Below are 12,329 nucleotides of genomic sequence, written 5' to 3' on the forward strand. Positions count from 1 at the left end.
AGACCACCCCCCATCTGTTGCTCGCCCATCTGCCTGAGCTTGAACCAGTGCTCTAGAGGCTTCTCGGAATAGTTTATCAGAGGGTCGGTCCCGGCTTCGCTCCGGCGGTTGCTCCTGTGGTCTATTCCCAGCTGCCCCTGCTGGGGGTGGTGGCGCCGACGGCTGGTCTGGCGATTCGGGAGTCGCGGTTGGCTGGTCTGGCGATTCGGGAGTCGCGGTCGATCCGGCTGGCACAGGTTCCGGTGGTAAAGGTGGTGGCTCCGAGGGACGCTGAGATTGCGACGACCCGCCTCCGAGAACGCTGTCAATCAACTCCTTGGCGGTGCTCTTTGGGACTGCAGTAGCGCCTCGTCCAAGGGGGCCCTTCTGCACTGCCAATCCCTCGGGAGACGATTCCTCCCCTTGCAGCATCTGCGTCGCAGCTGCTACCATTTTCTTTTCAGCCTGCATACACTTGAGCTGATTCGCCACCTCGCGCCAAGTTTGACCCAGTTCTTTGGCAGTTTTGTTGCCCTCCAGAGTGGCTTCCCATAATGAGTCCCCTATCTCACGCCACTCTGTTATACTAAAAACAAGTTGTGGCTCCTTTAAATGTCCTTTCCCCCTTGCCCACTTAATCAACTCATACAGCTTCTTCGTGCTCACTGCTGCCTCCCTTTTTGCTAATAACTCCAGCAGCAGTTGTTCAGCAGCTTCTCGCTCCATGTACACGTGCACTGGGAATTCTGCTTCTAGCCGTTACCCCACGCCGTCTTCCCGTGTGCGCATTCACGGCCGGCTTACCCGCTCCGGTCCACCTTCTTGGTCGGATCACTCGGCTGCACCCATACGTCGTCCTCCGGAATCCCGCACCGTTGTGCCAAGTTCCTGTACTGGACCCTGTTCTGGTCCCTGTTCGGGCGCCACTTGTTGCAGCTTGGAGCGGGTCAGGAATGCCAGACAGCAACTTCATAGAAGCTGGAACTGACTTCGTTTATTCCGCGTTACGTATCACAATATATAGCAATTAGCATAGCAACATCTCGGCAGAGCATCAGTAATTGGTTACAAGCATTAATGTGCTAACATATCATAGGTTGCTAAGCCGTATCCAAGCGTCTAACCGCAAGATTTAAAAACAGCATCTCAGTCCTAGGAACTTCCTCAAGTACAGGAGACACTTCCTTAAAAGTTGTTTACCGAAATTCAGTGATTCTGCATGTCAGCCTTTTCAGTCCAGGTTAAGGACGGTCAGAGGCACCCCCCTGTACAATGTCCCCCTACAGGAAAGGACCAGGTCTGACGGAAAGGACCATTGAAATCACACTGGTGAGTACTATGGGACTGGGGAACAAAAGGGGTGACGACCCCGATATGGACAGCCAGGGAAGGCAGCAAAGGGAAGCCAAAAGAGGGTGCTGGAAAAAGATGAATGGGAAGGCCAACGGCCGAGCCGCAAGAGAAGTTGCAAGGGGAGGACGACCCTGGGCTGTATGCCCATTCCAACGATGCCAAGCAGACTTTACTGAGATTCCCCATGTAGGGAGGCTTAAGTATCTTCTGGTAATAGTATGTCAGTTGACGGGATGGCCCGAGGCATTTCCAACTGCCTCAGCAACAACTGGATCTGTAATTAAGGTGTTCTTAGAACAAATAATTCCAAGATATGGGTTGGTAGAGGCAATAGATTCAGACAGAGGCACTCATTTTACTGGAAAGGTCCTTCAAGGTGTCATGACTGCCCTAGGGATTCGATGGGACTTGCATACCCCTTGGCATCCTCAGAGTTCTGGGAGAGTGGAAAGGATGAATGGGAACATTAAAAAGCATCTTTTAAAATTGGTGTTGGAAACTAAGATGCCGTGGACACGACTTCTCCCATTAGCTTTAGCAAGAATAAGCAAAACCAAGGGGAGACATTCAGCTGTCCCCCTTTGAAATAATGTTTGGGATTCCCTATCCTGCTAACACCCAACCTGGCAGGGAGGTGGAGATAAGTGATATATATTTAAAGCAATATGTGGCCAGAATACTTTTTCTTGTGAAGTCTCTCCGACATTCAGTTCTTGACAGCGAGATTTTCCGCACAATTCGGCATCATCACTGTTGCGCTTGTGGCGTATTGTATGTGAGGCGTTGCGAGACTATGCGGGTACATCAGAAACAGGGATAGAAGCAACTGCCCCCCCACCCCCTCTAAACGATTCAAAACCTCTACCTTTGCACCTGGAGGACTGCTATCCACTGACCTATACTTATCCACCCCCTCCAGGCTCGGGTTTTCACCCGCAGCCCCCCCCCACCCCCACACAGGGAATTGGAGGAGGCTGTGGTGTCACCACCAGTGGAGCTGGGTGGGGGTCGTACAAAGGGAAGAACTGAGAATCTGTGGGCAACGGTTAGGCGTGAGGCATTGCGGGACGGTGATATTGATGTGGGGAAGGTGGCAGAGCGAGGAATCGGCGCATATCCTGTGATTTTCGGTAATACAAACGGGCCCCAACACACCCCACTTCCTTACACAATTATTAAGGAAATGCGAAAGGCTGTGACAGATTATGGATTAAAGGCACCCTTTACCCAAGCACTAATTCGAGGAACCGCGAAAGACAACTGGCTGGTTGCTCATGATTTTAAAATGCTGTTTCGAATGATACTAACGCCAGTACAACAGACGGTTGTGCTCCAAGAGGCGCGCGAGTTGGCTAACCTAAAATCTTTCGATAATTTACATTCTCAAAATCCGGCATTGCAAGGGGTTAATGCCGAGATGTTAATAAGAGAGGGAGTATACCAACAACCCCAAGTGCAGGTGTGCTGTCCGGCTGAGGCAATTATACAATCACGAGAACTTTTCCTCCAGGCGCTGGAAAGTGTCCCAGATGAAAGAGAAGGGAAGGCTTTAGAGCCCTTCTCAAAAGTTACGCAGGAAAAAGGGGAACGTTATGTAAAATTTTTAGATCGACTCAAGGCTTCTGTGGACAGACAGGTGACTGGGGACAGCCCTAGGCAGCTGATATTTGAACAACTGGCGGAGAGAAATGCTAATAGAGTCTGCCGTGATATAATCCGTGGGGTTCGGCAGAGAATTGGAGGGGCTCCGACCATCACTGATATGGTTAAAGCCTGTCAGGAGATAGAGGATACCTTGGCTAATCCGTTGCAGATGCTTGCCGGTGCTTATGCGTCTCTTGCCACAACTCGGTTGGCGGGTTCCAGGGCTTGCTATGCGTGTGGGCAGATGGGTCACTTTAAGCGAGACTGTCCACAGCACAGTAAACTGCCTGCCGCATCGGGACCCTGCCCCCGCTGTGAAAAGGGAAGGCATTACGCACATCAATGTCGCTCTTTAACTCATCGAGATGGGCGAATTTTGCCTAGGCGGGGAAACAGGCAGCGCAGCGCAGGGGGTGCTCGCGTGAGGACACAAATAATGCACGCCACGGATGTGGAACCCGAGATAGCGGCTCCCATGAATTTCAACTGGGAACGGCCGCCGAGGCAGGACGAACAGTAAAGTGGACCACCGCTGATCCCCAAAAGGTTCCTTTGCGGGTCATACAGTGAAAGGAGGGACCAGTTCTAGTATTGGGATCAGAAGGGTCGGGCATTTGGGTAACACCTCTGTTAATCCCCTCACCCGAAAAGCACGGAATATATGCTCAAGTTTCGGCACCTTGTCCACCCCAAAAGGTGCGTGCCGGGGATCTGATAGCCCAGGTCTATTGGTTGACCCAGATGCGAGCAGAACAACGACCAATGTGGTCTGCCCAGCTGACAGCTGGGGCGGCCAAGTGCACATTTGCGGGTTTAATAGACAGCGGAGCCAATGTAACAATTATTGCACAGAAAGATTGGCCACCAACACGGCCGACCCAAGCCACGCCCCTGGAAGTCACGGGAGTGGCAGGCGCGGTAGCTCCGCTCGTCAGCTCCCATTTGATTTTGATTGAAGGTCCAGAGGGGCGGGTAGCAACTCTACGCCCCTATATCCTGCCTGTCCCTGTAACCCTCCGGGGCCGGGATGTTCTAGGCCAATGGGGAGCGACACTGCATTTTACCTAGGGGCCACTGACGCGCAGCTGACTCCCGCTGTCATGTGGCTCACGGACAGGCCAGTGTGGGTGGATCAGTGGCCCCTCCCTGCGGAGAGGCTGCACCACCTTGGAGAACTTGTCGCAGACCAACTATGTCAAGGCCACCTTCGGCCATCCACCAGCCCGTGGAACACACCTGTGTTTGTCATTAAAAAGAAAAGTGGGAAATGGCGATTACTACAAGATCTACGTAAAATTAATGAAGACCTCTAATAACCTGGAGGCGAGGGTATGCTTGTATTCATGTTGCAGGACAAAACCGTTGGGTACCTGTTGGGACCCGTGAGGGCTAGGAGCTGGGCCAAGATAACAAGATGCGGACTCAATATGAGGTTAGGTCTTGCTCCGTTTATTAGCCGAAGTGCGCGTATATTTATACCTACAAGCATCTGAGGGATTTCCAGGCTAGTTATGATTGGTTGCTAGGAGGGTTGCTAGGTCCCGACCGCATAGGCTCTTCTCAGCTCTGCAAAGTTGTTTACCCGAAACGACTAGCTACTCTTTCCCAGCTAGCTCCTCATTCCCAGCCGGCCAAGGACAATTCGCTAACACTCCCCTGTACATTATCAGCAAGGCGCAGGTGGTGCAGATCCTCAGCACAGCATTTCTCTACAATTCCCCCTTTTTTCTTTTGCACTAATCAAGCCTTGCTGGTGAGCGAGAATATCATACGCCTAATACATGCAAAAGCACAGCTAAAGATACAAAGCATAAACAATAAAACAACTAGTAACATTAGCCTTGATTTACTAATACATACACCCATCCCCAAGTCCATGTTGGTCTGCAAAGCCTTCCCAGCTGAAGAGTCCGGCGTCATGCTGTGCAGCGTCCGTTGTTTATTGATCTGCTGATGGGCAGTTCAAGGACTCTCGATCATTTCAAAGCCGGGGTTGTGCTGACCGCCTGGAGCCGTAAGGTGTTGTCGATCTCCAAGCCCTTCCTCTATAAGTCCTCCATTTTTCTTTTGCAATACCCAGGCTTTATTAGTAAGGGAGGATAACATTCGCCTTAAGCACGCGAAGGCACAGCTGAATAAACATAGGACAAAAAGCATAACAATCAAAAGCATCAATCCTGTCTTAAGCAAGGATTTTAGCCACCTACCAATACCCAATAAATCAGTTAACCCATCCAGCCCAAAGAAGCCCACGTCTTTCTGTATCTTCTGGGTGTGTTCCATCAGATGTTGGATTTACTGGTGGATTGCTCTGGAATGGTCCTGCAGATCCATGCAGCACATTCCTTCAAAGTCTTCACATCTGTGCCCGTGGGCTAGCAGCAGGAAGTCGATTGCAGCCCTAGTAAGCAGAAGCATTAAGGGAGTCTAATAGCTCTATCTTCTGCGGCTCAGGCCCTGCAGGCAGGTTGTGGCTCCAAAGATCGAAACGGTTGATTCCCATTGTCAAGCTTTTAAATCCTTCCAAATCCTTCCAAGCTCTGGGCTTCCCCAATGATGGCATTGCCCTTACTGCATTCCAGAAATCCTTCCACGTGGTCTCGTTTACGGGTACCCCGACTAGACATGTTACAAAGGGGGTACTAGGGGTGGCCAGACTAGCGCAAAAATGCATGGTATTTAGCTCTCGAGCTAAGGTCACCCAGATGTTCTGTCAAGGCTCAAACAACCGTGGATCGTACACTGGAGACCCTTCCGTCCCAGAGCCCAGTACCCAGAACATCAGCAACGCTGTTGCCCGCCACTGTCCTGCATGTCCTTTTTGACAGGACGCTCCCTCGCATCCGCGACTCCTTTCGCAGGGTGAGTCCATCTGCTGGGAACCCATAGCGGACCTGTGGGCATAGAAACACACATATGCCCTCGACCATTAAATATGACAGTGGCGGGGCCCTCCCAGATCCCCGTTCTAGGGTTACAATAATTAACCATCATTTCTTTAGTGGGAGTGCCTGCATTAACACAGGTGGCATGGATTACAACGGGCGGATCGACATTGTCCCCGAAGACACAGAGATGATTTAATACAAATAGAACCTTATCCAAACGCTCTCTTGGGTCCACTATCAAATTGAACTTTTGCAAATAGTCCTTGAGTGTCCTGTTTGTGCGCTGCACTATAGCCTGACCAGTTGGAGAGTTTGGGAGCCTGGTGGTATGCTTTACTCCCCAGGTCATCAGAAATCGTCGGACAGACTCACTGACATAGGCCGGACCGTTATCTGTCTTGATGTGCTCGGGCGAGCCCATGACCGCAAAACATGTGGTTAGATGCCTGCAGACGTGTAGGGCCCTTTCGCCGGTCTGCGCCGTGACCTACACAAACTTAAAGTAGGTGTCTATGGACACGCGGACATACTTGAGGCGTCCAAATTCAGGTACATGTGTGACATCCATTTGCCACATCTCTAATGCCTTTTTGATTATTTCACTGAGCGCTTCCATTCAAGTTTGAACACTCTTTTTTGGTTGCATTGCTAAAAATACCCATTCCAGAATGATAAAGCGATGAGTGTAGTGATGATCATCCTCTCCCCCTTTTTTCTTTTGCCACTGCATGATGAGGGCAAACACCAAGATTGGGTTGGAGACGACCATGAGACGTATCGGAAGCTCAGAGCATCGCCGTCCTGCCCACTGGGTGGAGATGAGCTGTCCTAGGCGATGGATGCATTGTTCCTGGATATCGGGGCACACGTTTACATGATTGCCCCGCACACATTCCTCTATCCTGCACTGATAAGCTTGTTTACAGGTTCTTCCTCTCCTACTTCTATGTTCTTGCCGCTGGTGACTTTCCCATGATCTTTTCACCTTGGTCTCAGTCCGGCTCATTGTATCCGTCTTCTATCGGGAAGCCTCCGTTACTTAGATATGCTCCCACAATTCCCCCTTTTTTTACACTGATATGATGTATTGAGTAGGCTATATGGATTCAGGCCTGTCCAGTTGCTTAGAGGAATACCTAACACCAGTGCACAAAATTGATCTGCTGTCCCACAAAGCCAACAACTCTTAATTTGGGTATAATTAACAATATGCCTAAGAAGCATAACATATCCATTAGCGTTAAAAGTAGCATCAGCTTCTATAATAGCGTTAAAAGCAACATTACCTCCTAAAGGCCACAATATACAGCTAATAATAATAGTAACACTTCTTCCTCCCATGTTGTTCTTCTGCAGGCTCACACTTTCCACAGCTAGGGTACCGGCTGCTTGCCTGCTACGTCTGATGTATGCGAGTCTGCTTCCAGCCAAGGTCTCAGCCATTTTGCTGGCACCCATCTGGTTCCAGTATCTGTAACAACACAAACATACCCTTTTCCCCAGGTTATCAAGTCCAAAGGTCCCATCCATTTTCCCGTGTTCCAGTCTCTCAGCATCACCTTACACGGACCCGACTTTACTTCTGTCAGGGCTCCCTTTAGCCCAGCCCTGTGTTTGACCATCAGAGGGACTAGGCTGTCCTGGGGTAATCTCAAAAAATTTAAAACATATACTGCTCTTGCCAATTTTTCGTTTTTTGTAGCTGGCGTTTCAGCGTTTGGTTCATATGTTCCGCTATGTCATGGTCCTCAGGAGGCAATGGTATGGTGAAAAAACAATCTTTTAAATCAATTATTAAGATGTCCCAATCATTTTGGAAGGTTCTCTATTTCCATTTCTATTTATGTTTGCATAGCTTCAATTTGGTTTCCTCCCCAAAAATTGCTTGGGATTTCCATATATTAAGGAGGCCTTCGCTCCAGTAGCAATTGAGGCTTTTACAATTCGTAAGGACTGTTGCAGCTCCGTGCCTTTTTTTTTTTTTTTTTTTGGGGGGGGGCCGGGTCCAGCTTATCTGCTACCGCAGATGCCTGCCTGCTTCTGACTTCCGCCCCTCCGTCTGCCTCCTTAACTAGCGTCTTCGGGATGCAGATTCGAGGGGATTTTCCGCATTTAGGCGATCCGCATTTAAGCGTAGTTCCGCATTTAAGCGATCCGCATTTAAGTGTAGTTCTTATTTCCCATGCTGAAGTATTTCCCTAATCTCTTTCCAAGGATACAAGTCAGAGTACGGCTCCCAGTCCTCCACTGGTGGGGGGGGTGGGCGAGGGAGGTGGGGGGGGTGCCGCAGTCTGAGTTATTCCTAGCTTTCTCGCTTTCAAATTCTGCATTTACTTGTTGTGCTTAGTCAGCCCTCTCTGTTGATATATATTACACAATAAAGATCTACAGACCACAGACACAAACAGCACAAACACAGTTTCTATTCAGTGGCACGACCTCACGTAGCTGTGCACTCCACTAGTGAGTTCCACTGTCTCAATTGCCGAATCCCATCCTCATTGCCAATTAGGTTGCAAATGGGCTTGGGATTCGGCAATAATCACACAAAACAAGGTGGCTACGGCTATTCAGGTGAAAGCACGTTAAAGAAGCAAAGTATGACTAATTACTCTTGAGGTAATATTTGTTGGCAGGATACTGAGACTGAACATTCTCTCGAGTTGGCAGATTAGAGGGTTGCTGACAGGCTCCTAACTTGGCGGGCGTCCCTGCGGAGACAACATAGGCCTCGGTGTTAGGAGTCTCACCCCCCCTCTCTCTGCACTGTCTGTTTATGCCCAGTGCACCCTGCCACATAGGGCCAGTACGTGCCAGCAGGCAGACCGGGGGGGCGGACAAACTCCGCCTTCAGTCACATAACCTTCCCTCCTGGGTGCGCGGGTGCGCAGGTGCGCATACTAGTAAGTGGTCCCAGCCGTCAGTCTGAGGGTCCTGCCTTTCTCATCTCCCTCCCTCTCGGGTGTTTGACCTTCAAATTAGTTTAGAGGATGTTTGCAGTTAAGTTGGCTACAAGCCCGGTCGAGCAGCCGCCTTCAACTGCTTTCGGAGAAGGTCGGCTGTGAGCCTGGCTGAGCAGCCGCCTCCGTGCTCCTTATCGCTCAGCCCAGGCAGGCAAATATCTTCTTTCTCAAGGTCTGGATTCTATTTCGCACAATAGTTTTATGACTCTACAGATCATACGAATTTCCAGCTTTCAACCATACCTCATGTCAGCATCAATATACAAAGGATACAATACAACACATAATAGAGATAGACATAGCAAATAGAAATAATAGCCCTAATAACGGTTTCTGTCCTCACTTAAAGCATTACAGTTCTTCAACCCCCACTTTAAAAGACGGATCAAATTCCCCTGGACCTCCCCCCTGGCTGTTGTCAAGCCCGCAGCAACGTAAGTCTCCTTGATCTCATTCGCCTTCTCTTCCCCGGCCCCCCTTTCTCCTTTTTTTCAAGGTGATCTAACAAGTCCTGGACCCAGCCAGGCCGTTCTTCAGGCGTGACGGGGGGTGGGTCCGGAAGCAGGGGCACAGACGGTGCAGGCGCTGCAGGCACAGGCGAGGATGCGGGTGGGGGGTTGGCGATAGATCTTCCGAACACCACACCGGCGGTTTTTGGTGGCGTGGTGCTCCCGGTCCTGAAGTGCTCGCAAAGGCGGACGTGGCTCCGACGGCCACTTTCTTTTTGGCTTTCACATCGGATAAGGTAGCAAGGACCAGCTGCCATGTAGTAGCAAGGTCCCTGGCCTGCTTATCCCCGTCAGCGCTATGATTCCAGAGCTGCCGCCCTACGTTCTCCCACATCTCCACATCGAATACTAGGTGGGACTCAGCTTTGAACCCATTCTCTCTGCACCAGATCAAAAGCTTGTAGAAGGTCTGTTCATCATCAGCAATCTGCTGCAGTCTTTCGGGATCTGGCAACGATGCCCCTTGGAGTGGCATTGACACCGTTGCTAAATGGCGAAACCTCCGATTCAGACCCCAACATCTCCGATGCTGCCATAGCCATCTTTTTCTCAGCGGCCATCTGTCGGAGGTGATTTGCAACCTCTCTCCAGGTGGACCCCCATCTCTTTAGCTGATTTGCTCCCGTTGAGCGTGGACTCCCAAAGCGAGTCCCCGATCTCCCGCCATTCTGTAACGCTAAATATCCTGGCAGGATCCGAAAGGTGGCCTCATTCTCTGGCCCATTTTAACAACTCATAGAGTTTCTTCGTACTCACAGCCGCCTCTCACTTGGCAAGAATCTGCAATAGCAGCTGTGTTGCCGCCTCCCTATCCATGGTTAAGGCGGTCTTTGCGGAAGGGCCCCCTTACTTTCGCCCCCGGACCTGTGCCCTTGCACCTAGTCCCGGCGTGCCATTGCACTCACCGCCGCTTCCCGGCTCCCACTCTTCCTTCCCCCGCATCCAGCGACCTCGGGGATCGTTCACCCGTCGCAGCCCCCTCCTCGCTGGGTCCCTGTTCGGGCACCAGATGTTGGGACCCACAAGGGCTAGTAGGAGCCGGGCTGAGATTACAAGACGCGGACTCAATATGAGGTTAGGTCTTGCTCCATTTATTAGCCGAAGTGCGCATATATTTATACCTACAAGCATCTGAGGGATTTCCAGGCTAGTTATGATTGGTTGCTAGGAGGGTTGCTAGGTCCCGACCGCATAGGCTCTTCTCAGCTCTGCAAAGTTGTTTACCCGAAATGGCTAGCTCCTCATTCCCCACCGGCCAAGGACAATTCACTAACACTCCCCTGTACATTATCAGCAAGGCGCAGGTGGTGCAGATCCTCAGCACAGCATTTCTCTACAGGTACCAGTGCGATGGATAAAGCTGGCATTATCAACACCAACAGCTGCGGAGAGAGGAGAAGATCTCGAGGAAGAGTTCCAACAATCATCGGAGGACTAATCCTCTATGGACTTGATGCAACCAAAGTGATCACTGCAATGCCAGCACCACCACTTCAACCTCGAGAGAATGTGTGGATAACCTTGGCGCACCTGGGGAACCGGACTCAAAGGAATATTTGTAATGGGATGTATAGTGCTAACTGTAATCATAATCCCTTGTATGTATTTGCCATGTCTCATACAATTGATACGTGCCTTAGTGGAAAGAATGATAGCAACTGTTCTAAATAATGGAGAAGGAAGCAAATACTGACCTTTACACAGTCTGAAAAATGAAAACACACAGAGTAATCTATCCATGTCTACTTATATCGGTGAAGCTATTCTGGATTTAAACCACCATGTTTCAGTTCAGAATCAGGCTCTAGACAGAGCAGTGATAAAGGGCATATAAATAAATATAGATTAAGTGTAATGAACCGGGTTATTTTTTCAGTATTCTACCTAGTAAATCATAGTATTATACTGTTCTTTTCTTTTCTTTTCTTTCGTTTTTTTTTTTTTTTTTTTTTTTTGGCAAAAAGGACCCCCCATATAAAACAGTCAGTCTCATACCACTGGGTATACAGAAAATCCAAGGATCTTACTAAGAGGAGATACTGAGATATTTACTATACAACTCTCAATTTATGGCTTCATCTGGACCTGTGATAACAAAGACCACGAACAATTGTCTTTGTTTTGCAGCCACCTTCCCAACATCATTATCACTGCTACTGAACAGACAGACAGCCAACAAGGCTATAAATGCATGTCTTCTTTACATCAATTATACTGTTTTTTGTAGCATATTAGTTTAGATCCTCTGTGGGTTTAAGCCAGGACAGGTCCCCAGAGACTGCAGTTTCAGAAAAAACATACCCTTTTGCTGTGACTGAGGTCAGGCCCTGGCACATTAGTCTGCAGTGGCATGAGGAGTAGAGAGAGCCTCTTCACAATAGATGATTCTAGTGCTGACGTTGCTTGTGTTTTCCAAATCCTTCCTCAAAATCCTCAAGTTTTCTTTTCTCACCTGATCCAGATGAAAGACTAATGATCACTGTCTTTCTATTAGCTAAAAGTTTTTTAATATTATATTTACAAACTATTTTTACTTTTTACTTCACACAGCGAATATATATTTGTGTTTGTTCTCCATTAGGCTATTTTCAGGGAAAAAAATAAAAAAGAAAGAAAAAAAATCTATTTTCAAAAGAAAGAAGTTCAGAATAAGCTTAAGCCCATAAAGACTTTTCAGTTCTACATGGGCTTCCATGTGCACTTTGTTAAATAGATAATGGATCGAGGTTTGCATCCGTTGTATCACACCTGTGACACATCATGCTGCTTCTTGGATGAAGCCAATTTAAAAGATATTGAACCCTATTTTGCTGGTGGCATATTCAGGTCTACTCTTCTCCAAACTTATTGTTCTGTAGCTTTCTGGGAATCATTTTTCTTTGATTTATTTCTATTCCTGTACCAATCCCAGAGGTAAACCATGTTACTTTCTATTGAGAGATACATCTGGATCTGTCTAATGCTGTCCTCTCTACATACAATAAAATTCCATT

The sequence above is a fragment of the Tinamus guttatus genome, unplaced genomic scaffold, assembly GCF_059628265.1.
Source record: "Tinamus guttatus ecotype Peru unplaced genomic scaffold, ASM5962826v1 Tinamus_guttatus_pri_ptg000042l, whole genome shotgun sequence".
Lineage (NCBI taxonomy): Eukaryota > Metazoa > Chordata > Aves > Tinamiformes > Tinamidae > Tinamus > Tinamus guttatus.